This window comes from Aotus nancymaae, unplaced genomic scaffold (genome assembly GCF_030222135.1).
Source record: "Aotus nancymaae isolate 86718 unplaced genomic scaffold, 86718_ANA_hifiasm-v0.15.2.pri h1tg000059l, whole genome shotgun sequence".
NCBI lineage: Eukaryota > Metazoa > Chordata > Mammalia > Primates > Aotidae > Aotus > Aotus nancymaae.
In genome coordinates this window covers 38,481,244-38,509,231 of record NW_026988473.1, presented here as the reverse complement: position 1 = coordinate 38,509,231, position 27,988 = coordinate 38,481,244, and the positions used below count along the sequence as shown (strand labels likewise).

Here is a 27,988-nt window from a genome sequence, read left to right as displayed (position 1 = left end):
GGAAATTATTTTGGAAAATTCAAAGACATTTTACATGGGTTCAGTTGATGCCAGGAACAGAAAACAAGCAATACAAAGACACAGAGGCTGGAACTAGAACTAGAGTTAGAAATCCCCAGGTATTAGTAAAACTGTGAAGAAAGCTACAGGCTTCCAAGGGCATAGAATTGATTAGAATCTTAGTAACACTAACTCTGCCTTAATTTCAACTACCTTAATGATGTTTTAAATATGACAAAAAATCAAGACGTTATTATATTTTATGATTTTTTTTTTAACTGCAAGAGTATAACCAGCAGAACACACCGTATTTTGTAAGACATTTAGCAGAGATATGGTATCATATAGAATCAGGATTATAGAATGAGAATATTCCACAGAAAAGAAAAATAAGGGAAGCAATGCAGGCAAAGATCAATGGCACTTGTCATGGTAATGATGCAAGCTAAAAAGCAGAGTGTAGATTAGAGTGTATTCTGATTAATAATAGACATTTTAAAATTTCACAAATATGTCCCCATCCATTATTTCATTTAACCTTCATGCCATGCCTATTATTAGGATAGGACAGGGATTATTCTTCCCCTTGATTTGAAATAAATCCAAAACCTTTCCTAAGTTATATCTTTAGTAGAGAAACAAAGCAGAATGAAAATTCAAATTGTCTGACCACTGGTCTAGAATTTATTTGTTCTTTAACAAGTATGTATTAAGGGTCTTCTACTAATTGTCTGGCTTCATGCTATATCCTCTAATGAGACATATCTTGACTATAAACTATGCCTTCTTGAAAATAATGACTTGCAGCGGCCAAGAGTTCACAAATATTTTTCTGGAAAAAGAAGAAGGTGAGTTGCATGGTAAGGGTTTCTTCCTACTGTTTATACTTCAAAAGCAAGTATATCCTTGCAATAAAGGTAGCTTCATGTCACCCTACCTACCAGACTCAGACCTGGAAGAATATGCTAGGAAATCCTTGGATAACTGTGGCCAGATGTATGCATTAGACATTCCATTCTCTAGTTTCTTTGTTCCAGGGGCAACTTGTTCTGTAACCACTGAATAATACTGCTTAATTTCAAAGTTCACTATCATGGTTTTTGACTGGTTTAAGCAAATATAATTAATGATCTCCATGTGCTACATGGGACACTGGAAACTAGTTTCCACAGTACTTCCAACGACTATAATATAAGTAAATCTATGTTTCTGATCCTATGATCCTCATTTATATAATGAGAATGGTGGTAATAGTACTCAATTCACAGCATTACTAGAAAATCTGATGGATTTATATACAGAAGTACCAAACACATGGCCAGTGCTTAATGATTGTTATTTTTGGTTTCTATAATTAATATTAATATTCTGTTATAAAGTTAGAAGGTTAATTGTTTAACCAAGTTCCCACAGCTAGTAAGGAGTAGGGGCTGGTTCTGATTCCAGAGCCAGGTACTTTAAACTCAACCATCCTAAAGTAGAAATGTAATTATGTCTGGCAATGAGACTCAAGCAGAGGGTCAGTGAAAATGAAGTTAGAATAGTGAGCATAAGAAAAAGGAAAAAATTTTAAACTGTTTCAGTAACTTGACTTGATGAAAGCAATGACTAGATTCAGTGAAAAGAAATACAAGCTAATGAGCCTGAGGGCAAAAAAGTAAGAACAGAGATTTTTATCTAAATGGCTCATTTGATTCTAAACATTAAACTCGTGAAGGATGGAGAGAATATTGGGGGCTGAGGCACATCAGAAATCATCCTTGCTTTTAAGAAACCATAGAAAACTTTGAAAGGCAATATGGGCACATATGATAAGCTGGCACAGAAAAGAAAATAAAATTTATTTGAAAATTTACACAAAAGCTAGAAGAAAAACTCAAACATACAAGAAATGAAGAAAATAAGAATTGTTTTATAGATTAGTGTTCCAAGGAAAAAATATGAGAATGAACATAGCAAAATGTCCATAATGTTTTGAAACATATAAGGTTTCAGTATCCCTTGGCAATGAACATTTTAATATACTTATTCAAATAATGTAATTATTCCATCAAAAGATAGATCTATCAGAGTGTATCCATTAACTATTATATCCCACTTTTAGGTATTAGTATCTTTTAGCTGTGTAATATTATAAACCAAAACCTAAAGCAACAATGAGTTATTACATTTCACAATTCTGTGGATTGATTGGGTAATTCTTGTGCTCACCTGAGCTCACGTATGTGTTGCATTCAACTGAGGAGGTCAGCTTGGGAATGGACTTCACAGGTACGGCTAGAATGGCTGCACTTCTCCTCCTACGTGGATTTTTGTTCTTGGCTGATTTTCCAGCATTGGCAACTTCAGGGCATTGTTCAGGAGGTCAAAGCTTAGAGGCTACATCACCTAGGTTGCATGTTATTGGTCAAAGCAACTCAGAAGTCCAGTACAGATTCTAGAGATAGGGAGGTAGACAGCACTCCTTGATGGTAAGAGGTGCACAATATTGTGGACATGGTTTTCAGTCTACCTCTGGGAGTGTCAGAGATTGAAATGTATTAGAGGTTCTCTTGACTGATCTTGATTTTTTTTGTACATTATGAAATTTAGCGCTGCACACAATCCCTGAAAAATCTTAAATCCATAATTACCACATCTCCCTTAAGACTAATGGCATCTATCTTTCCCATAATATTAAGTGATATTATGGGAAAAGAAGACTGCGACCTTTGTCGCAGATTCAAAATAGTGTGAAAAGAATGCATGTGGTTTCTTATAAACTTCTCAGTTTTTCACATTTAAATAATTAAAGATTAATCATATAAGCCTGATATGTCACATCTCAGAATCCTTAGAAAATTTTTTTCTCATACATATCTTTAGGGATTACTTATGGGATAATTTGCCATGAATAGGCCTGAAACTGCTAAATTCCTGGAGGTAGAAAAAAATAAGCCAAAATATATGTGGTTTCAGGACAAAATATTTCTTTTCTGCCACGAGATCTGGGAATCAGCTTTCATTCATGTTGACACATATTGTAAACACTTGAAAGAAACTATGTAAAGACCACAAATTATTATATTAATCTCATGTAGCTTGATTTTCTTTCTATGTTTTCATTCATTCAAAACACTACTGTGGGCCTGAGGCATCGATGGCATCAACAGTAGTGGCAGCCTGGCTCATTGTACCTGAGAAACTCAATCGTGCCCTGCCCACTTGCCCATACTTGGATTCCTTACCTTGTGCAGGAGAATACAATGATAAGTGGCATCACTTTGAGGAAGAATCTAAGACCAGACTACCTAGGCAAAGGAAAAACCTGAGTACATTCTTCTTCCAATTTTCCAATGTGCAATCAAACCACTGTTGCTACATTAGAAGATCTGCGAATTGATTAAGAGGGGTGGTGTAGGAACTTCCTTCAATTTAGATGTAGTCCTAAAATGTACTTTTGTTTGGAACTCTATATATACATCTTCTGAAGTAAAACAGCCCAAGCTGCAGTGTCACAATCCCAATAGCTACTTAACAAGATCTGCGCTGATAATCGTTGCCTAATCCATATTAGCTCCACTCCTAATGTACTGCATACTGTTGTAAGAAAACTGCACACAAAGCATAATTGTAACCTACTTACTGTCTTACGAATGGTTCTTAGATTTTTTTTTTCCAGAATGTTTAGAAGCACATTTCAGGTTTCCAAAGGACATCTCAAAACTGGCAGAAGAAAAAAAATTTAAGCAATTAATTTAAGAAAAAGTAACTGAGAGCATTTCATAGACTAGAATTATCTCAAAGTAGTCAGAACATATAAGAACATAGGGAAGGTGGAGTGGTTCCAGAGAAAAGTGATGAACAGCTGACTAGGACTCACAGAGAAAGCCCTGCCTGAAGGCTTTGCCTGCTGGCACAGGTGCCTTGCTCCTCTGGCAGCATCCTCAGCAGAAGTTGGAACCTGTACCTCCTGGGACTTACCTGACATATGTGGTACTCACAGTAAGAAAATGAAGCCATCTTAATCTGAGATAAAAACAAATGAGGTCTCCCTGGACCTGGGTCAGTCCACATTTTGCAAAATTTTGTTAACATAATGTGAAAACCTAAGCCCATGCACTAAGCTGTAAGGGAAACTTTATTCCATCACAATGTAATTTATTTTTAATTTTTACTAGGAGATGTTGATGCATTAACTTAAGAAACAGTTTTTCTAGATCCTCTTACAGTCTAGTAATTGAGAATTACAAAATGAGCTAAACCCTTTACCACACTATCCAATGTGCTTGAACTACTGGAGTCCAGTTTCTGGGTTGTTCTTTGCAGTTTGTAGTCATCCTAGACAATATGTTAATTCTTCAGGCTCTATCAGGCATGCTGTAGGATAAACAGCAAAATATAGTTTTTTGCTGTGTTTCCAAATAAAACAGGTGATAATGACAACTATTTATAAAAAAACACTAAATTGATTCTTATGTTGTTTTAGGTGTGTGTATATATATTAATATTTATATATACCTAAAATATATGTTGTATGTATTTGTACACCCACCTAAAATACCACACACACACACACACACGTATATACACACACATATATATGCAACTCACTATTTACCATATATACATATACACGGCAACATATATACATATGGTATATATGTGTATATATAAATATATTTGGTATACACATATATATGTTAAAGAGTGAATTAGACCTAGAAAATCATAAGAAAATTGGCATCGTATGTAGTAGATTCCTTTTGTATGGATTAAAATGGAAGTCAACTAGTATATAGTTACCTTAAATGTTTGTCATCACTATTTCACCGGAAATTTTGTGGCAGTTCTGCTAGAGTTTGGTCCACACCAAATCCTAACATCTTAATTAAGAAAATTTTCATGTTTAGTGCATTGTGGTAGCTTTTCTGCTGTTCTAGCTTCCAAACACCTGAGACTTGTTCACAAGTGTATTCAAAAAATAATAATAAAATTGAGGATCATTTCTATGCTCCAGATGAGTTATTATACAGTGATTCAAATTTAATCACATGGATGATTAAAATAGGCTCTCAATTTCTGTTAAACTATTTCAACTTCACTCTTTTCTTGGCAAACAAACAAACATATCAAAGCTAATGGTTTGGAGTGGGCTTTAAGTGAGATTCTCATACACCAGATTGAATAATACACACCTTCCATGCTCATAAGAATATATGCTAATGTACTGCAATTCTCAACTTTTCTATTCTTAAAACTCCTTTATACTCTTAAAATTTATTGAGGACTGTAAAGAAATTTTATTTATGTTCTTCATAATTGTGGATGTTTATTATATTAGAAATTTCAATTGAGATATTTTATTAAAATATTTAAATAACAATAAATCCATTAAATATGAACATAAATAACACATTGCTGTGAAAAACAACATTTTAAAACTTTTAAGTACATGGACTCGTGATATGAGGGTTTGTTGTACAGATTATTCTATCACTAGGGTATTAAACCTGGTATTCATTAGTTATGTTTCCTAATCTTCTTCCTCCCCCCACCCTCCACCCTCAGACAAACCCCAGTGTCTATCATTTCCATCTATGTGTCTATTTGTTCTCATCACTTCAATTCCACTTATAAGTAAGAACATGTGAAATTTGGTTTTCTGTTCTTGTGCGTTAGTTTGGTAAGGATAATGGCCTCCAGCTCCATGTATATTCCTGCAAAAAACATGATCTCATTTTTTTGTGTGTGGCTGCCTAGTATTTCATGGTGTATACGTGCCACATTTTCTTTATCCAGTCTACCATTGATGGACATTTGGGTTGATTTCATGTCTTTGCTATTGTGAACAGCGCTGCAATGAACATGCACATACACATGCCTTTATGATAGAATGATCTATATTCCTTTGAGTATACATCCAGTTATGTGATTGCTGTGTTGAATGGTAGTTGTGTTTTGTAGCTCTTTGAGGAATCACCATGCTGCTTTTCACAGAGGTTGAACTAATTTAGACTGCCACCAACAGTGTATAAGAATTCCTTTTTCTCCACAACTTCACCAGAATGTTAGTTTTTGAATTTTTAATAGTAGCCATTCTCACTGTTCTGAGATGATACCTCACTATGGTTTTGATTTGCAGTTCTCTAATGATTAGTGATGTTGAACTTTTTTTCATGTTTCTTGGCAGTATGTCTTCTTTCAGAAAGTGTCTGTTCTCATCCTTTGCCCACATTTTAATGGGTTTGGTTGTTTGTTTTCTTGTAAATTTGTTTAGGTGCCTTATAGATGCTGGGTATTAGACCTTTACCAGAGGAATAGTTTTCCTTTCTTTTCTTTTTTTTTTTTTTTTGATGGAGTTTTGCTCTTGTTATCCAGGCTGGAGTGCTATGCTGCGATCTCAGCTTACTGCAACCTCTGCCTTCCAGGTTCAAGTGATTCTCCTGTCTCAGCCTCCCGAGTAGCTGGGATTACAGGCATGCACCACCACACCCGGTTAATTTTGTATTTTTAGTAGAGACAGGGTTTCTTCATGTTGGTCAGGCTTGTCTCAAACTCCCAACCTCAGGTGATCTGCCCACCTTGGCCTCACAAAGTTCTAGGATTATAGGCATGAGCTGCCAAGCCCAGCCAAGAATAGTTTTCAAAACCTTTCTCTCATTCTATAAGTTGTGTGTTTACTCTGTTGATAGTTTTGTTTTTTTTTTTGCAGTGTAAAACTCTTTAGTTTAATGAGGTTCCATTTGTCAATTTTTTCCATTGATGAGAATATTTTTAATCACAAAATATTTGCCCATTCCTGTTTCCTAGTATTGCCAAGGAGGTTGTCTTCTAAGGTTTTTGTATAACAGTTTTGAATTTTACATTAAATCTTTGATTCATCTTGATCTGATTTTTTAATATAGTATAAGAAAGAGGTTCAGTTTCAATCTTCTGCCTATGGCTAGCCAGTTATACCATCACCACTTATTGAATAGGGAGCCCTTTCCCAATCGCTTGTTTTTGTCAGCTTTGTCAAAGATGAAATGGTTGTAGGTACCCTTATTCCTGGATTCTCTATTCTGTTCCATTGGCATATGTGTCTGTTATTGTACCAGTACCATGATGTTTTGACTACTCTCATCTTTTTTTTATTTTTTTGGGACCGTCTCTCTGTCACCCAGATTGGAGTATAGTGGCACGATCTTGGCTCACTGCAACCTCTGCCCAGGTTCAAGCAATTCTGCCTCAGTCTACTGAGTAGCTGAGACTATAGGAACACATCACCACACCTGGCTAATTTTTGCATTTTTTTTTAGTAGAGACAGGGTTTCGCTATGTTGGCTCGTCTCGTTTCAAACTCCTGACCTCAAATGATCTACCCACCTTGACCTCCCAAAGTGTTGGTATTACAGGCATAAGCCATGGTGCCCAGCCTACTGTAGCCTTGTAGTATAGTTTGAAGTTGGATAGCATGATGCCTCCAGCTTTGTTCTTTTTGCTTAGGATTGTCTTGGCTATTTGGGCTCTTTTTTCATTCCATATTAATTTTAAGACAGTTTTTCTAGTTCTATGAGGAATGTCATTAATAGTTTGATAGGAATAGCATTGATCTCTAGTGGTTGTAAGGGTACCTACAATTATTTCATCTTTGACAAAGCTGACAAAGACAAGCAATTGGGAAAGGGCTCCCTATTCAATAAGTGGTGATGGTATAACTAGCTAGCCATAGGCAGAAGATTGAAACTGAACCTCTTTCAAACGGTAGTATGGCCATTTTAATGATAGTCATTTTTCTTATCCATTAGCATGGAATGTTTTCCCATTTATTTGTGTTATCTTTGATTTCTTTTACCAGCATTTTGTAGTTCTCAGACTAGGGATCTTTCAACTACCTGGTTAGCTGTATTCCTAAGTATTTTATTCTTTTTGTGGTGATTGTGAACGAGCTTGCGTTCCTGATTTGGGTCTCTGCTTGACTATTGCTGGTGTAAAGGAAGGCTAGTAATTTTTATATGTTGACATTGTAGTCTGAGACTTTACTGGATTTGCTTATCAGCTTATGGAGGTTTTGGGCCAAGACTATGAGTTTTTCTTGATATAGAATCATGTCATCTGCAAACAAGGAGAGTTTGATCTTCTCTCTTCCTATTTTGGTTCCTTTATTTCTTTCTCTTGTCTGATTGCTCTGGTCAAGACTTCCAATACTATGTTGAATAGGAGTGGTGAGAAAGAGGCATCCTTTCCCTGCACCAGTTTTCAAAGCAAATACTCCCAGCTTTTGCCCATGGAGTAGGATGTCAGCTGTGGATTTGTCATAGATGACTATTTTGAGGTATGTTCCTTCTATACTTAGTTTATTGAGTTTTTAACTTGAAAGGACATTGAATTTTATCAAAAGCCTTTTCTGCATCTATTGAGATAATCATGTGCTTTTGTCTTTAGTTCTGTTTATGTCATGAATCACATTTATTGTTTTGCATATGTTGAACCAACTTGCATCCCAGGGATAAAGCCTGCTTGATTGTAGTGGATAAGGTTTTCGATGTGCTGCTGGATTCAGTTTGCCAGAATTTTGTTGAGAATTTTTCCTTCGATATTCATGAGGATATTGGCCAAAGTTCTTCTTTTTTGTTGTGTCTCTGCAAAATTTTGGTATCAGGATGATGTTGGATTCATATAAGTTAGGGAAGAATCCCTCCTCCTTAATATTTTTTTTGAATATTTTCAGTAGAAACTGTTTCAACTCCTCTCTGCACATCTGGTAGAATTAGACTATGAATCTTTCTAATCCTGGGCTTTTGTTTTTATTGGTAGGATATTTATTACTGATTTCCATTTCAGAGCTTGTTATTGGTCTGTTCAGGGCTTCCATTTTTTCCTTGCTCCATCTTGGGAAGGTGTATGTGTCCAGGAATTTGTTATTTTCTTCAAGGTTTTCTAGTTTGTGTGCATACCAGTGTTCGTAATATTCTATGATGGTTATTTGTTTTTCTGTGTGGTCAGTGATAATATCTCCTTTGTCATTTCTAATTGTGTATATTTGGATCTACTCTCTTTTCTTTATTGGTCAAGCTAGCAGTCTGTCTTATTAATTTTTTCAGTAAACCAACTCCTGGATTTGTTGACCATTTGAATGTTTTTTTGGTGTCTTAGTCTCCTCCAATTCAGATCTAATTTTGGTTACTTCTCATCTTCTGCTAATTTTGAGGTTGGTTTGCTCTTGCTTCTCTAGTTCTTTATTGTGATGTTAGCTTTTTAAATTGAGATGTTCTTAACTTTTCTATATGAGCATTTAGTACTGTAAATTTCCCTCTTAACACTGCCTTAGCTTTGTTCCAGATATTCTGGTATCTTTATTTTCATTAGTTTCAAAGAACTTCTTGATTTCTGCCTTAATTTTATCATTATTTACCCAAACATCATTTGGGAGCATATTGTTTAATTTTCATGTAATCGTATGGTTTTGAGATATTTTCTTAGTCTTGAGTTCTAATTTTATCACACTGTTGTCCAAAAGAGTAGTTGGTATAATATCAGTTCTTTTGCATTTGTTGAGGATTTTTTTTGTCTGACTGTATGGTCAATTTTAGTATGTGTATCATGTGGCAATGCCAAGAATGTATATTCTGTTGTTTTGGGTGGAGAGTTCTGTAGATGTCTACCATGTCCATTTGATCCAGTGCTGAGTTCAGGTCCTGAATATCTTTGTTAATTTTCTGCCTTTGTGATGTATTTAATACTGTCTGTGAGAAGTTGATGTTTTCCACTATTATTCTGTGGGAGTCTAAGTCTTTCTGAATGTCTCTAAGAACTTGCTTTATAAATCTGAGTGCTCCTGTGTTAGGTGCCTATATATTTAGAATAGTTAGATTTTCTTGTTAAATTGAATCCTTTACATTATACAATGCCTTTTTTTTCTTTTTTTATCTTTGTTGGTTTAAAGTCAGTTTTGTTTTGTATGAAATTAGGGTTATGAACCCTGATTTATTCTGTTATTCACTTGCTTGATGGATTTTTCTCCATCCCTTTATTTTGAACCTATGGATATCATTGTATGTGATATGGGTCTCTTGAAGACAGCATATCATTGGGTCTTGGTTCTTTAACCAGGTTGCCATTCTGTGCCTTTTTTAATAATTCAGGCATTTGGCCCATTTACATTCAATGTTAGTGTTGATATATATGACTTTGATCCTGCAATTGTGGTGTTAGCTGATTATTAGGCAGATTTACTTGCATCATTGCTTTATAGTGTCACTGGTCTTTGTACTTAAGTATGTTTCTGTAATGGCCAGTAATAGTCTTTCCTTTTCATATTTAGTGCTTCTTTCAGGAGCCCTTGTAAGGCAGGTCTGATAGTAACAAATTCCTTTAGTATTTGCTTGTCTGAAAATGATTGTATTTTTCCTTTGCTTATGAAGCTTAGTTTGGCCAAATATGAAATTCAGAGTTTGAATTTCTTTTCTTTAAGAATGGTGAATATTGTCCCTCAATCTCTTCTGGCCTGTAGGGTTTCTGCTAAGAGTTCTGCTGTTAGTCTGTTGGGTTTCCCTTTGTAGGGATCTAAAATGGGAAAGTATATATATTTTAACATATTTTCTTTCATTTTGTCCTCTAGAATCTGAAGGCTATGTGTATTCGGGATGGCCTTCTTGTGAAATATCTTACTAAGGTTCTCTTCATTTCCTGACTTTGAATATTGACCTCTCTAGCTATGTTTGGGATGTTCTCGTGCATGATATCCTAACATATGCTTTCCAAGTTGCTTCCATTATCCCATCTCTTCCAGGAACATCAGTGAGTAGCTTCTGTCTCTTTTCAGTATCCCATATTTCTTACAGGTTTTTTTCATTATTTTTGTTCTTTTTTCTCTATTCTTGTCTAACTGTCTTATTTTAAAAAGTCAGTCTTCAGACTTCAGGATTCTTTCCTCAACTTAGTCTATTCTTCTATTAATACAAGCAATTGCATTATAAAATTCTTGTAGTGTGTTTTTCAGCTCTATCAGGACAGTCACATTATTTTCTATGTGGGCTATTTTGTCTGTCAGGTCCTGTAATGTTTTATTGTTGTATTAGTCCATTTTCACACTGCTGATAAAGACATACCCAAGACTGAGTAACTTATGCAGGAAAAAGCGTTTAATGGACTTAGAGTTCCACATGGCTGGGGAAGCCTTATAATCATGGCAAGTCATATCTTATATGGATGGCAGCAGGCAAAGAGAGAATAAAGAAAATTCAAAAGCAGAAACTCCTGATAAGATCATCAGATATCATGAGACTTATTCACTACCACAAGAAAAGTATGGGGGAAATGGCCCCCATGATTCAATTATCTCCCACTGGGTCCTTCCCACAACACATGGGAATTACGGGATCATAATTCAAGATGTGGGGACAGAGAGCCAAACAATATCAATTGTGATTCTTAGCTTCTTTGCATTGGGCTTCAACATACTCCTGCATCACTATGATCTTCAGGCTATCCATATTCTGAATTCTATTTCTGTCATTTTAGCTATCTCAGCCCAGTTGAGAATCCTTGCTATAGAAGTGGTGAAGTAGGTTGGAGGATAGAGGGCACATTGACTATTTGAGTTGTCAGAGTTCTTGTGCTTTGTTGTTGTTGTTGTTGTGTTGTTTTTTTGTTTTTCTCTCTTCTTTGTGGGCTGATGTTCCTTCAATCTTTGAAGGTAAAAAGTATTGGGAAACATAAAAATTAAATTAAATATTTCCCAGGATTTTTTCCCTAAAAATCCCTTACGAACCTCTCCTGAGGCTGCCAGATCATTCTATAATATTGTATATTATGCAAATTAATAACACAGACTCTATGTCATAGAAGAAAAAGATCATCATAATAGTTGCAGAGAAAATATCACTGATCATCCAAGAAGAAAACCAATCAGTATCTTGAGATCTGAAAGAAGAGAAACACTACAATTTACTAGAATTTTCCATGAGCCATATACTGAGATAAACAAATTGTATTCTAGTCTGAGTTATCCTTTGAACTTTCTTTTTAAATACAAAGTTATTTACCCTCTCTGGGTTTGTTTTGTCTTATAATAAATACATAGATTTATCATAAGTGACTGCTGATCTATATAGTCCCTTTACACTTTGGTGTTTTAAGATATTGGGATTCTTGATTGCAGTTTATGCATACAATGTGACCCTTAAATACAATGTTCTGCTTCTTAAAACAATTTCTTTTTCTTATTTGAGTTTCTGAAGAAATAAACTGAGCTGTTGTTAAAGCTATTCTAATCTTATTTATGACACTAATTAGTTCTCATTTGCTTTTGTTTTTTAATGAATGCAAAAAAAAATAATAAGAACTTTCTTGAATAGTATTATTTTTAGATACGACACTTATTTACACTCTACAATTATCCCTGAATATTTTCACTATATCTGTTTTTTATTTTCAAAGTGGCAGTGGATTGATTTGTTGGGTTTCACAAATTGACTTACTGAAAATATCATTTTAGAATAACCTTTAATTATCCATATTTTTTCATTGAAAAAGTTTCCAGATTATCTAAAAACATGCCTTGAAATGTTTTTATTTTATTTGTAAGAAAGTTTTTTATTTGTTTAGAATAATTTTACAAGATGAGACATTTAATGATCTACTGGTAATTTCACATTTAGATAACAGAGATAAAAATATAACATGACTATTTTAACACTCTTCTTCCTACATAACTGTAATTCTAAATGATAAATAATCAACAGTGTTGTATTTGTTCATACTAAATGACCACTTGTATACTTAGGTTATATATCCATTTTCTATAAAACAATAATGAAAAGTAATAAATCCTTCTTAGGACTTGATAACCTGCCTATACATTTTTAAAAGTATGATAAAATCTGTCTTCAATAATACTTCAAATTGAAGACAATTAAAATCCATTTGATTTCCTCTACTTAATCAAAAAAACTGTAACTCATTGGAGAAATAGACCCAATAGGAGTCATTTTTAAAACTATATTAAGGTCTCAATATCTTAGTCTACTCTCATAAACAACATAGTCAAGATTTCAGTATATTTGGAGTTATTTCTAATTTGAAAAATATTGATTTATCAAATGCCTAGGAAGACTTCTTTTTACTAGAAGCTCAGATTCTTCAGTTGAACAATGAAATATTTCATCTAAAAGGGAAATATTTGTGTTGATAAAATATGAACAAAAGATGACCCTTAATAAAGGCATTTTGTTTATTAGAAAGCCAATTATTTCTTTGCTGTAATCTTTAGGGGATATATTCTTATGAGAAAAAGTCATTTTTCTAAACAATGTACATTATGGCCAATTGTAATAGAGAAAAAAATTACTGAAAAAATGCAATTGTTGCTTGTCTATAGACAAATACAAGCAATAAAATCCAATAACAATATATTTTCATTTTGTTTCTTAGGATCACATCTTAAAAATGAGTGTTTTCTGTCATATTTTTCTTGTTCAGGAGTTTTTGAAATATGGTCTAATTTTTTGAAAAATCAATATAATAAAAGCCGTGTCATTTTAATCCCTCTGGAACCAGTTTCCTTATTTACATTTTCTTCACCAGTGCTCTTTATTTCCTCACATGGTCTTAAGTTTTTGTATAGTATTCTCTTATTTCACTATGAAGAATTCCTTTAATATTTCTTATAGGGCAGGTCTGTTAGCAATAAATTCTCTCAAGTTTTGTTTATATGGGAATGTCTTAATTTATCTTTCCGTTTTGAAGGATGGTTTTATCAGATGTAAAATTCTTGGTTAATAGTCTCTTCTTTTTCAGCACTTTGTGTATATCATACCACTGCTTCCTAGCCTCCATGTTTTTTTTTAAATTAAAAGTCAACAGTTAATCTTACTGATGATTTCTTATATTTGATAGTTATTTTTCTCTTATTGTTTTCAAAATTCTCTTTTGTCTTTGTCTCTCAATAATTTGCATTATGATTCTAGGTAGGATCCTTCTGAATTTACTCTACTTAAATGTGAAACTTCTTGATTTTTTTAACCCTTATTTTAAGTTCAGTGGTACATGTGCCGATTTGTTATATGATTGTTTAGAATAAGATTTTTAATAAAAATTTGGAAATTTTCAGCCACTAATTCTTCAAATAGTTTTTCTTTCTCTTTGTACTCGCCTCCTATAACTCCAATTATGGATATACTGACATGGTTATGGTTTCCCATAAAGCTCAGAGACTGTGTTTATTTTTTGTTTGTTTGTTTTATTCCTTCTGCCACTGAAATTGGATATTCTCAACTGACCTATCTTCAAGTTTGTTGACTCTTCTGAGAGGTCAAATCTTTTGTTGAACCCCTCTAGTGAATTTTTTAATTTTAGTTGTCATAATTTTTAACTGCAGAATTTATATTTGGTTCTTTTCTATAATTTTTATCCCTTTATTTTTATTCTCTATTTGATAAAACATTATTCTAAGACTTTCCCTTATTTATTGAAAAACTTGTCTACTTGAGTTCTTTGAACATACTTATAATAGTTGATTTAAAGCCCTTGTCTGGAATTCCCCAATTTATGCTATTTTACAGACTGTTTCTATTAACATTTTAAATAATATAGATATATAAATTCTGGAAATAAGACATCTTCTCCCTTCTGGATTATATTGTTTTGGTTGTCTCCTCCTGTTGCTCTTCATTTATCTAATAATTTTTCTGTATAATTTGTTGTATGGGACCACTAATGATTCTGCTCATTTAAACTTAGAAGTCGGGGAATAATTAAGCAGAGATCTGCTTAAACACCTTGAAGTAGTCAGTCTCCTCCTTTTTGTAAAGGCTCTCTTTGTGTGTGTTGGAGCATGCCTTCGATTTTACAGCAGTTTATGACTCCATTTGTTTTTTGTTTTGGTTATTTTTTTAGAAAGAGTCTTGTTCTGTCAACCAGGCTGGAGTGCAGTGGTGCAATCTCAGCTCACTGCAACCTCCACCTCTCAGATTCAAGCCGTTCTCCTGCCTCAGCCTCCCTAGTAGCTGGGATTACAGGGATGTGCCACTATGTCTCTCTAATTTTTGTATTTTTAGTAGAGACAGGGTTTTACCATGTTGGCCAGGCTAGTCTCAAACTCCTGATCTTAGGTGATCCTCCTGCCTTCCTTGGCCTCCCAAAATGCTGGGATTACAGGCATAAGCCACTGCACCCAGGCTATGACTCTATTTTAGCCTTCATATTCTGCTTGCACAAAGATTCAGTAGGAGCCAAAGGTTAAAGGCCAAGGCCTTATTAGATCTTTCCTGGGAATACCCCCAAGGCTGCACATGCGTGCTCCCTTCCAGGTCCTTAAAAATATTTCTCAACTTTTCAAACACCTGTAGAAATCTTATTTCCCAAATTTTCTTTTTAAATTGTTTGGTCAACCTCTTGTTTTCCCTGAAGTCATATTGCTACCTTAGGCAGCTATAATATTAACTAAGAGAAAATGATTGTTTCCAATAAAACACTAGAGATACGGTTTTTATCACTAAGTGAGGCTTGAGCTAGATCAAATAAAAATAAGCATTGGGAACTGAGTTTTTCCAAAGAGCTGCAAGACAAGTTAAATAATGACAATTCTATGAAGATGAAGTTGTTAAGCAGCATATGACTACAAACATACAAACAGAAAAAAAAATTTCTGAACTCTGAGGTAGTCATGGCAGTGTGAGCATATACACTGCAAAAAAATGCTCAAAGTGAAAATGAATTCGGCCCACAGAAACTCTGTACTTTTATGGCCTTAAGGGCTTTGTAAATTCTACTATGTTTTCAATTACACAAAGATGGAAAGAAAGAAAACTTTAAGGAAGAATGGGAAGAATGCATTTCAATAAATAAAAAACCCTCTGAAGTTTTTAAAGGAAGGGACGTAGTTTAAGCAATATCAGAATTAACTACATTCAAATAGTACAGAATGTTTCAATGCAATTTAATTTGAATTGCACACATTTCTAGAGTTTAGGAAAGGATTTACATTTAGAAATAAAGTCAGACCAAATACCAATTTTATAAATCTTTTCTTCTTTCTCTCAATGTTAGGCTTACTAGATAAAATACAAGACACCCTAATAAAATTGAATATCAGGTAAACAACAAATAATTTTTTAGTATAAGTGTATCCCTAATGTTGCATGGGACATAGCTATACTAAAAAGATTTTTATTATTTACCTGAAGTTCAGATTTAACTGAGTGTTCTGTTTTGTTTTTGCTGCTTGATTTTTCTGTATCTGACAACCCTACTTAATATGTAGTACATTCAGCTTAATCCACATTCTTACTGTCTTTGCGCTGAAATCCGTGTTCTCAACCTTATCCCCATAATTGGAAGTTTCCACTCCAAACTGCACAGAATGATATTTTGCTCTCCATGGATAATAATGTCAATATTTACCATCCTTCAAAACAATTTAGCTTTAACCTTCCTCTACTGCTTTAACTATTCCTTCTCTTTCAAAACACCCAAATAAAAATATTTCTCCCCTTGGAAATCTGTGCTCCAACCACATCTTAGCTTTTGTATAATGTTCCTTCAGTTTGTAACAAGCTATTCTTTCTGCATTTCCCATCTTCTGGTTATTGTACACCTACTCATGTATCAAATCCAAGTTCAAATACACCCCCCTTTCTATAAATTTCCACTCCTTCAGACAGATTTAGGGAGTCACTCCTCTTTGGAATTGTGCTCTCGTGTACCTGTGTATTTATTACTATTGCAGTACTCATGCTACATTTAATTACAATGAAACCCCACAGTAATAAGAAATTGGATATTGCTTGGTTGGTAATTAACTCCTTCACTTGCTCTTTACTTTTATAGGGGAGCAGGAGACAAGCTAACACTTCATCTTGACCTGGGGGAAAGGGCAGGATTTAGGGGAGAGATGCTGTAGGCAGTCCCATTATGGGATGCCTTGCAAAGGGTAGACAATGAACCCCTTGTGCTCCTTGATTTGAAGCACATCTAATTTGTGAATAGAATGGGTTCCTCACTCAGGTAACAGAGACCTTCCTGAATCATTAACTTTCCCCAGGAAAACCAAAACACCACTACTGTCTCCATCCTTATTCAAGCTAGAACAGACAAGCACCAATAGAAAGCATCAAATTGCAACTTTGATGGAAAAATATAGGTGGGATCCTGGAATATAAAGAAGTCTAGCTTTATGCAGACTTGCCTTCAGTAATCTTTCAATAATGTGACCATATTTTTCACATGATTTGATTTTGGAGGAACCCACTGATAAAATTAAGGCAGGGTGTTCTGTGTTATTTTTCCCTAAATGTTTCTTTTATTGGACAATGAGTTCCATAAGTACAATGATTATGGTTTATTCATCTCTCTAATATCAGAGCCCGACGTAGTGCCCAACTCAGAGTAAGTAATTTGTAAAAGGATACTCTCATTTGTTGAGTAAATAAATGAAACACAATGTATCCTCTGCTTTATCAAAAGTTGGAAATATTTAAATCTGATGTTAGTATAATTATACAGATTCATTTAGCTTGCCCAAACCTGCCATTCTATAATTGTTCATTTTCATCATCATTTATCCCGCCAATGAAAAGATGTTTCTAACTTTCATTACACTTATTAATACATCTTCGTGTTTAGATCTTGACAATGCCATTGTTGTGGACTAATGTCATCATACTTGAGTGTGGATTACAACAGTGTCCCTAGAGGTACTACATCTTCAGTGAGTTTTTCAAATCTTAACTAAGATCCACTAAGATGTAGATGAGAATTGACTTGTGTAAACACAAACTGCATTGTTTAAGCTGAAGTATTTTTAAATCTTAACTTAAAACGTAATTTTCAACATAAACATTACCATCATGGGTACAGAGATGGTGGTATGCATGTATATTCAAAAATGCAAATTATACCAAAAAAACTTGTGTTCTTGCTTTCAGTACACAAAAGTTAGCTATAAGCCGGGCGCGGTGGCTCACGCCTGTAATCCCAGCACTTTGGGAGGCCGAGGCGGGTGGATCACGAGGTCAAGAGATCGAGACCATCCTGGTCAACATGGTGAAACCCCGTCTCTACTAAAAATACAAAAAATTAGCTGGCATGGTGGCGCGTGCCTGTAATCCCAGCTACTCAGGAGGCTGAGACAGGAGAATGGCCTGAACCCAGGAGGCAGAGGTTGCGGTAAGCCGAGATCGCGCCATTGCACTCCAGCCTGGGTAACAAGAGCGAAACTCCGTCTCCAAAAAAAAAAAAAAAAACAAAAAAAAGTTAGCTATAATTTTAATGTGATTATACATCTCACAATTTTTGTAATAGATCTGATCTGATTTCAGGAATTTAAATATTTTATTGACTAATAGTTATACATTTATTAAATGTTCAATTAAACAATATTTATAACTGAATTGATGTGATTTGTGTATTTTTAAAGTTTTTTTACATTAATATATTCACTTGTAAAACTATTCTGTCAAACTAGATTAATTGCTTTGTTTCAGAAATACGGTAATCAACAAACAGGGTTCACCCCATCCAATCTTAGGCAAAACAACTATATATTATTCCATATTAGTACATACTTTTGGTTCAGCATTTCTTTGACCTCTTTGGCTCTTCTGTCTTTCATTTTGCTCTCTTTATTCCTCTTCCTTACTGGTCTAGCCCATCTTCTAGAGACTGCATGAAAATTCAAGCAAAAGTTTGAAACAAACTAACAAAAAGATGCAAAGAAAGAAAAAGTGCCATTTGGCTTCATTGCATTGCTCTTCAGAACAATGTTGTATATTATATTACAATGATACAGATTATAACTAGAATGGAGCTATTTTCTCATTAAGAGTAATATAATGAGAATGATAAATGAGTTCAAATAAAACCTATTCAAAACACACTGCTAAGCTTTATATCTCCTCCTTAGATGCTCTATATAGCCTTGTTTCATGATGTCATTATCTCTTTTTGAAATTAAAAAAAAACTGGCAGCTTAAGAAATCTGTCACAACATTTGTATACTACAATCTCTCTAATTTAGGAGACATTTTTCTGTCACAGCACTGTTCAGTGAGTACTTAATCTGTTTGCCATTGAGTTCAGGGTAATTTGGAATTACTAAAGATGATGAGTAGGATAACAGACAGAAAGAGTCAGCTGATGTGGGTTCTAGTTTCAGCCCTGGTTTAGTTTCCTACTGCTGCTATAACAAATTAACACAAATATAAATGCTTAAAAGAATACAATTTTTTATATGTTTCATCAAATTTATATATAAGCATTTATACATAAGTATTTGGTTTCGGGAAGCTGCTATAAATGTGTTTTAAAGTTTGGGTTTCAACTGTTTCTTGTTAGTACATGAAAACATGATGAACTTCTGTGTTTTGACCTCGTATCCTGTTACCTTGCTAAACTCATTTATTAGTTCTAGGAATGTTTGTGTAGATTCATTGGGATTTCCTAAGTAGGCAAGCATGTCATCTAGGAAAGGGTTAATTTTCTTTCTTCCTTTCTATTCTGAATCCTTTTTATTGCTTTATTACACTGACGAGAACTTCCAGAATACAATACAATTTTTTTAATATTACAATTCCGTACATTATAGCTATAACACAGGTCTCACAGAGTCTGACCCATTCCTTGTCTTGTGGGCCCCATTTCTGCATCCTCAAAGTCAGTAATTTTACATCTCTTTGACAATTCTATCACAGTCACACACTCTGTGACCCTTCCCACAGCTGTGAAAGGTGCTTTTAAGAACTCATGTAATTAGATTGTGCCCACACAGATCATGCAGGATTATCTCTGCCTATCAAGGTTCTTAATTTTAATCACACCTGCAAAGTCCCTTTTGCTATGTCTGGGGGTAGTATTCATGGGTTCTAGGAAACAGATATGAACATGTTTGGTGGGGGATATTATTTTGCCTACTACAAGTTTCATTCTTACCAGTTTATGACCTTACTTATTCATTAAGCACTTTAACTCTTAGCTTCCTCTTCAGCAAAATGGTGTTAATTAATCACTGCTGACTAAGGTGACCTTCCTTTATTTTATTCTGTTTGTCCCTTTTCCTAAGATTTGTCATAAAATCTAAGGTAATGAAGGTGAAGTTATTTGCATTTTAGAAATCAAGTTATATTAGTCCCAGATTTGTATTGCAATTTGCTAACATATTCATTAATTCATATACTCAGTAAGTAACTGTTGAATACTTACTATGTGTCCAGTGCTTTTGTACATTTTACAGACATAGTGGTGAACAAATAGACAAGGTACTGACTGTTGTGGGGATGTGGAGATTTAATGGAAAGATAAGTCATGTCACTGAAAGAATATTGGGTGGCTATTCCAGTGAGGGTGAACAAGGACTACTTCTCTGAGGAGGTAAGCTGAAAGGTATCATACTCAATTTCCAGGAATGGCAAGGAGATCTGAAATAAATATAGATTGACTTTGCAAGACAGTAGGAGGAGCATTTCAGGAAAAGAGAAAGTGTCTAAGATGGATTCAAGTTTGGTAAGTTCCAGGAACAGCTAGAAGGCCATGTAATTGAACCAAGTAAGCAAGAGGGGAAGTGAAAGGACTAGGTTGGAAATGTAGGCAAGTAATTGAGAAATGGTGAGGAACAAAACATGTTCATGTTGACCAAGTCCATGTAAGTTTCTCTTTTCCCTATTTTATTGTTCTTAAATGATAACTAACAAAATCACCTTCCTAGGTTTCTTCTTTCTTTAATCTAGATCAGTGATCCCCAACCTTTTTAGCATCAGGGACAGGTTTCATGGAACATAATTTTTTTCCAAGGACAGGTGTTGAGGGGACGGTTTCAGGATGAAACTGTGCCACCTGAGATCATCAGGTATTAGGTAGAATCTCGTAAGGAGCATGCAATCTTGATCTTTCCACGTGCAGTTCACAATAGGGTTCCTTTCCTTTGAGAATCTCATGCTCTGCAGGGCTGATCTGACAGGAAGCGGAGTTCAGGCAACAAGGTTCACCTGCCACTCACCTCCTGCTGTGCGGCCAGGTTCCTAACAGGCCAGGGACTAATACTGGTCCATGGCCCGGGAGTTGGCAATACCTGATCTAAATGATAAACAAATATAGTAATAAACTATCCTGTAGGGAATTTGGAGGAAAACAAGGAAACATTAAAACCAATAGGCCTGGGAATTCTTGGTCTTTATCAGCTGTGGTCTGAGGATAGAAAAAATTATTTCAGTATTTTTCTAAATATATCTTTAGTTCACCATTACTCTTAAATAAGAAGCTTAGCTGGGCATTACATTCTAGTTGGGTACTTTTACATTAATATATGGCATCAGTTTCACTGAAGAAAGTAAAATTTTGTTTCTTAGTAATCAGCCTTTCCTTTCTCAATTTTTAAAGACATTATATTTTCATTGCTTTTGGTTTCTGAAATCTCACTATGATGTGCCTAAGTTGGATTTCCTTTTATCCTCCTAAAATTTGGTATAATTTTCAAATTACGGATATTTATCTCTTTTTAATCTCTCAACTATTATCTCTTCAAATATTGCCTTGTCTACATTCTGTTTCTGGAACTGCTGGAGGTATATGTTGATGTTTTTTATGCCATTCTTCATGTCTCTTAATCTAACTTACATATTATTTACTTTTTCCTGCTACAAAATGGGCAAATATTTTTTGTTCTGCCTTCAAGTTCAGAAAGTCTCTTTTCAAATAATAATAAAGAGCAAATATTTTTAAAAAGCTTTCTTGGTATCAGGAACTCTTTGAAGCCCTATCTATATATTAATTCATTTAATCATCACAAAAAGCATAAGCTGTTTATTATATTATAGATGAGGAAATTGTCTAATTTGCTATTTAAGCTTTATGCTGAGTTTTTAATTTCAGTATTTGCATTTTTGCATGTTCTGCTTTGTCACCAATTTCTTCTTATGAAAAATAGCCAGTTACATTTTTCACAGCCACATTATTGTATTTAATGAATGTCTTCCACAAAAAAATAAACTATGTTGTTATACATAGTTTTAGATTTAAATAAATTATAATTTCTATATATCTTATAGTTTCATACTTGTATCCAACTCATACAGTTTTATTCATTTACCTTCAACTTATATATATCTGAATTAAATTGATTTTTTGTCATATATAAGGCATACATCATGTTTTACTTAGTTAGGGTAGGTTAGATTATGCTGTGGTAGCAAATATCTCTATCTCAGTTGCTTACAACCACAAACATTTATGTTTTAACATGCTATATGTCCCTCAAAGGTCATCCTTCCTAGCAGCCTCTGATAGAGATGGCAGTTGTCACATTCCATTGGCTAAAGTAAGCATTGTGGAAAAACCTATTCTTATGGGAGTGAGAAATTAGAATTCTTCCTTGGGGCCTGGCAGGATAGCTCAAGCCTGTAATCCCAGCATTTGGGGTGGCCAAGGTTGGCAAATCACTTGAGCCCAGGAGTTCCAGACCAGCCTGGGCCACATGGCAAAACCCAGTCTCTACTAAAAATACTAAAATTAGCCTGGCATGGTGGTGCACACCTGTAGTCCCAGCTACTGAAGAGGCTAGTGTGAGAGGATTGCTTGAACTCTAGAGGCAGAGGTTGCACTGAGCTGAGATCATGCCACAGTACTCCAGTCCAGGTAACAGAGCGAGACCTTGTCTCAAAAAAACGACAATAACAACAAAAAAATCCTTTCTAGAAAGGGTAAACAAATATTGGTAAACTGTTGTTCTACCTTCCACATCCACCCTTTCAACTACCAAATATTTTACTTCCTCTCCCTTTGACATGTAGCACTAATTTAGTAATCCTTTAAGGGAGACAAGCCCCAAAGTCCTAATCATTCTCTTCTCCAAGCACACATCCAGAATCAGTGACTGGTGTTGGGTCTCTTTATCACTTCTAGAAATCCTCTTAAAATTCTCATATGAATGAAATGTTTGGGACCTTATACACTCTCAAAACACAATGACAGGACAGAGATAAGCTTCTTCAGACAAGGGAAGAATGAGAGAATGTCTCCAAGGGTCTGGGAGGATACCCTACTACATTTTTCTGTAGCAATTCCCAAACTTTGCTGGGCAGAATCTTCAAAATCCCCTGTCCTCAGGGTGAGGGACATTCTTTTCCAGGCCAAGATTCTACTCTATAAGATTAGTTCCATAATCAATTACACTCATGAATTTTGGCTCCACTTGAGTTATTTTTCTCTTCCATGATCGTCTTTGGCCACATCTCAAGGGAGCATTTAAGAATATTTCTTCCTAAGGAGCTGAGCAGCTCTCTCAGTCTGCTTTCCAGAGGAACTGGGTCCATGTTTTGTCAAATATCACAGGTGATTTATACCCAGGTTTATAGTGTTTCAGCCAGTACAACTCTTTCAAAAACATCCCTTTCTCAGTTACTACCACCTTGAGCCTATGAAACTTCAGTGGAAAAGCCACAACCGTAGAATTTTTTGCTAAAATACATTTTTCCAACCAAAAAAATGTACTGGGTACAAACATAATCAATTCTGTGGTTTTAACAATGGATATAAGGACAACACTGTCATTTTTATCCTTAATAGGAATTTGATTTTTAAGCTTTCAAGTCACTCAAATAACTCTTTGGCTTTATTTTTTACCAATTGAGAATGAGAACCTGTTACTGTCTTCCACACCTGAGGGTTTCTGAAATTCTGGACTTTATTCTTACAGCAGACATTACAGGATAACTTTTTTTGCATTGCCACATCAGCACTGGCTGTCTCAATGAATAGTACCAGAATTTCTTTGCCGGATACATTTCTCCAAAGTTCTAGAAGCATGTTCTGCCTAAATTCATGGCAGCGGATGACTCTGAAACGTGTCTTCTACAACATTTTTGAATGCTTCCAAGTGGGATCATGGCATGGTGCCAACAGAGGTAGCTGGCTTGAATACTTTCCTTTCTCATTCCTCCCACTCCCTACTTGTGTTCCCTTTCATCCCAAATAAATTACTTTCAGTTTAATCCTTGGATAACAAGATAAACTATTGGGAGAATTCGGACTAGCAGAGTTCACTTTTATTCCTCTGTGAAACCTGAAAATTCTTTGCCAAGTACAAATATTTATTGTACTAACTTATTAAATAAAACAATATTAACCAACCAACCACTGTAACAATTTTTTTGTTGTTGTTAATCTCTTTTCCAAAAGCTACAAGCTTATTACATACTTTACCAATTATTTCATTCAAAAATTACACCAAATTGTTGCCCGTGGTTAACATGGATCACCATCTTTCCAGATTCTAACAACAGTTTTTCCCCTACCCCTTTCAAACCTTGAAGCTATTGACACATGGTTTAGATTTTATATTATTGAAAAATCATATTCATGGTATAATCTATGCAATATTTAGGATTGGCTAGGTTGTGCTGCAGTAATTGATGATCTCCAAATCTAATTTGCTTACAACAGAAGAGATTTATTTACCAGTTGGGCTGGATGTCTTCATTCTGGGACCAAGAATGAAGGGCTAAACTCTATAAAAATGACTAGTCATCATGGCAAGAAAGGAAAAAAATAAATGTAATAAAATACAAACTGGATCTTTAACAATATTGTCAGTGAGATAAAATACAGAACATTCAGTTACATTTAAATTTGTGATAAATGATGAATACATTTTCAGCATAAGTATATCTCAAGTATTACAAATTTCATCACATGTAATTACAAGTTTCTTCTCATACCTAGTACTTTTGTACATATGTTTAGAAAAATTCTCCTTATAAAAGTTGCTCATTGTTTATCTGAAATTCAAATTTAACTAGGTGTCTAGTATTTTTATTTGTTAACTCTAGCAACCCTACTAATGTGGGCTGAATTATTTGGCCCTAAAATGTACATATTGAATCCCTAACCCCAAGACATCAGAATTAGGCTGTATTTGGAGACATGGCCTTTAAAGAGACTTAAGTTAATATGAGGTCTTTAAGTTCCGCACTAATCCGATCTGACTGGAATCCTTATAAGAGGAAATTTAGACACACAAAGGGACACCAAGGCTGTGAGGACACAGAGAAATGGTGGCCATCTGCAAGCCAATGAGAAAGGCCTCAGGAGAAATCAAACATGCCTTTACCTTAATATTGGACTTTTAGCCTCCAGAACTGTGGGAAATAAATTATGCTTAAGCCGCTCACTGTATAGTACTTTGTTATGACAGTCCTAGGAAATTAGTACACCTATTCTTTATGCTTCCGCTAGAATGTGAAACATGCCATTTGTGTTTTCACTTCATTGGCTAAAGCTGATCACATGGCCAAGCCTGACTTCCAGGGGACAGAGATGTACAATTCTGCCTCTTGGTGGGGAAGCAAGTATTGATGGAAAGTAACAAAATCTATCACATTTTCTATTCCTTTAGTACTAGAATCAAAGCCTCATTAAATTATTTGCTGTAACCAACAATAAAGAATCTCATCTATTTGTACTTTAGAAATCAACAAATTCTCTGGGATGTATACACCCAGAAATGTAATTGCTGGGTCACTGTACATATGCACATTAATTTCATTAACAATTTCCTGGAAGCTCTCCAGAATGGCTACACATACGGTCACTTGCTTACAAGAAATGAGCTTTACCTTCCCTGACATTCCATACAGCCTTTGCCATAACCATCTTTCTTTGTCTCAAACTAATCAGTATGAAGTGGCTTCACATTAATTTGCAGTCCTGTAATTTTTAATGAGGTTGCACATTCCTGCATGCATATATTAAACATTTAGTATCCCCTTATGTGAGTTGGCCTTTTGTGTCCTCTGTATCCATTTTTCTATTGGATTTTCTGTATTGATCTTCTAACTCACTGGAGTTAATTCTAGTTATTAATTATTTGTCTCTTAAATTTCCAAGTATCTTCTTTTAGTATGTCACCCATTCATTAAATTTGATCATAGTGTCTTTTCCTGAATATAAATTCACTAGTTTAAGGTAGTTATTTTTTTCTTCTCATAGCTAGTGCTTTTGTAGATGTGTTTAGAAAAATTCTCCTGGGTTTTTTACAAATAGTTTCTGAATATTCCATTGGGTTTATAGTTTTACTCTTCACATTTGGGATTTTAGTAATGTAGACTCTATGGATTTTTTTTCTATATAGACTGTATGGTGTATATGGACTCTATTTTTTCCATATGGTCTATATGGACTCTATGTTTTTCTACATAGTATCTACATGTTAGTTACTAAATGTTAGTTTTCTACATGGTAACTAAATGTTTCTAAGACCATTATATAATTCATTGATTCCCCATCAAATTATGCTGTCATTCCTATTAGATATCATATCCCTATATCTGCATAAATCTGTTTCTGTGGGTTCTCTATTCTGCCCTCTGAATTCTTTGTCTGTTTCTTTATTAAGATCTTGTTTTATTAATTATGATGATTTTGTAATATGTTTTAAAATCTTGTAGAAAATGTATTCTCTTTTTCCTCTTATTTTCAAAATTACCTGATATATTTGGGGATATTTATTTTTCTAGTTATTTTTGAATTACTCAAAAATTCTTTTTAAGATAGAAATGGAATTTAAAGGCAACTGGTTGATTGTTAACATCTTTACATGTAAAATTATCCCTTCCATAAATATATTGTTCAGATGTTCTTTTGTGTCCTGCAATAGAGTTTAAATTATTTTCTGCTCTAATGATCCTATGTGTCTTTAGTTGGGGCAATTCTTAATTTTTTATTAATTAGTAATTGATATCTTTTTCTATTTTATTTCATTATTATTGATTTTCAGAAATGTCACTAAATTTTGGGTATGTTGACCTTGTAGTCAACAACTTTTCAAACTCTATTATTGGTTCTTACAGACTATTATTGATTCTATTGAGTTTTGTAGGAAAATTACCTCATCTGCAAATAATAACATTTCTGGTTATCTTGTCTATTTTTCTTGCACAATTGTATATTATGCTCATGTCAGATCTCTCTGCACTTTGATGAACAGTAGAATTGACAGAGAATCACAGCCTTAATGCCAGCTTCAAAGGGAATGTGTATCAAGTTAAGGAAAATGTTGATGTAGGCTTTATTCTGAGTCTTTACCAATTTAAATTCTAGCTTTCATTTTCTGAGAGTTCTTTTTCACCACAAGTAAGTGTAGGCCTTTTTCAAATGCTTTTTCTGAATCTATGGAGTTGGTGATTTGAATTTTTCTCTTCAGGCATTTTAATGTGGATAATTATAATAAAATCGATCATTGTTTCTCTCCTCATGGCTAGTATTTTTCAAATTGTGTTTAAGCAATCTTTCTTACCAATATTTCTCACAGATGATATCCTATTATTTATTCTATTGACTTTATAATTTCATTTTTCATGTTCTGAGCTTGAAAGATTTTTCTAAAACTGAGTCATCTTTATATACTTATTTGATAAGTATGTGTATTTTATGTTGGTTTGAACTTGTAATATTTTGCTTAAGATATTTGCATATGATTTTTATGAGTAAATTTGCTCTTTTTTTCCTCACATTTTCCTTATTTCCTTTTACCATCAAGACTATACCAGCCTCATAAAAAGAACTGGGTTGGACCGGGCTTGGTTGGCCTGGGCTTGGTAACTCATACAAGTAATCCCAGCACTTTGGCAGGCCAAGGCAGGCAGAATTCTGGAGCACAGAAGTTCAACACCATTCTGGCCAACCTGACTAAACCTCATCTCAAAAAAAAAATTTAAAAATTAGCTGGCATGGTGGTGCATGCCTGTAGTCCCAGCTACTCAGGAGGCTCAAGTGGGAGGAATGGTTGAGCCCCACACGCAGAGCCATAGTCATTCTATTGCACTCCAGCCTGGGCAACAGAGCAAGACCCTGCCTCAAAAAACAACAAAAACAGCTGGGTAATTTTCTCCTTTATTACTTTTTTACTTTCCAGAATAACTTGTATTAAAGAAATATTAATTCCCTTATAATATCTTGACATTAAAAATTTCTGAGAAAATATAGTCTTATTTCCATTGTTCTTATTCTATTTCTTGTGTCAATTATTACATTTTATTTT

The 27,988-nt window shown here is 34.4% G+C and overlaps 1 long non-coding RNA gene across 1 annotated transcript in view; it reads right to left on the bottom strand.

The window, feature by feature from the left end:
* Positions 1 to 2,106: 2,106 nt before the first annotated feature.
* Positions 2,107 to 27,988, bottom strand: part of LOC105720078 (uncharacterized) — a 66,948-nt gene continuing 41,066 nt past the window's right edge. The window contains exons 2-4 of the long non-coding RNA XR_001108078.2: positions 18,528 to 18,624; positions 3,626 to 3,705; positions 2,107 to 2,388 (exon numbers count right to left, since the gene is read on the bottom strand). This is a non-coding gene — a long non-coding RNA (uncharacterized LOC105720078). The remainder of the gene's footprint in view (positions 2,389 to 3,625; positions 3,706 to 18,527; positions 18,625 to 27,988) is intronic.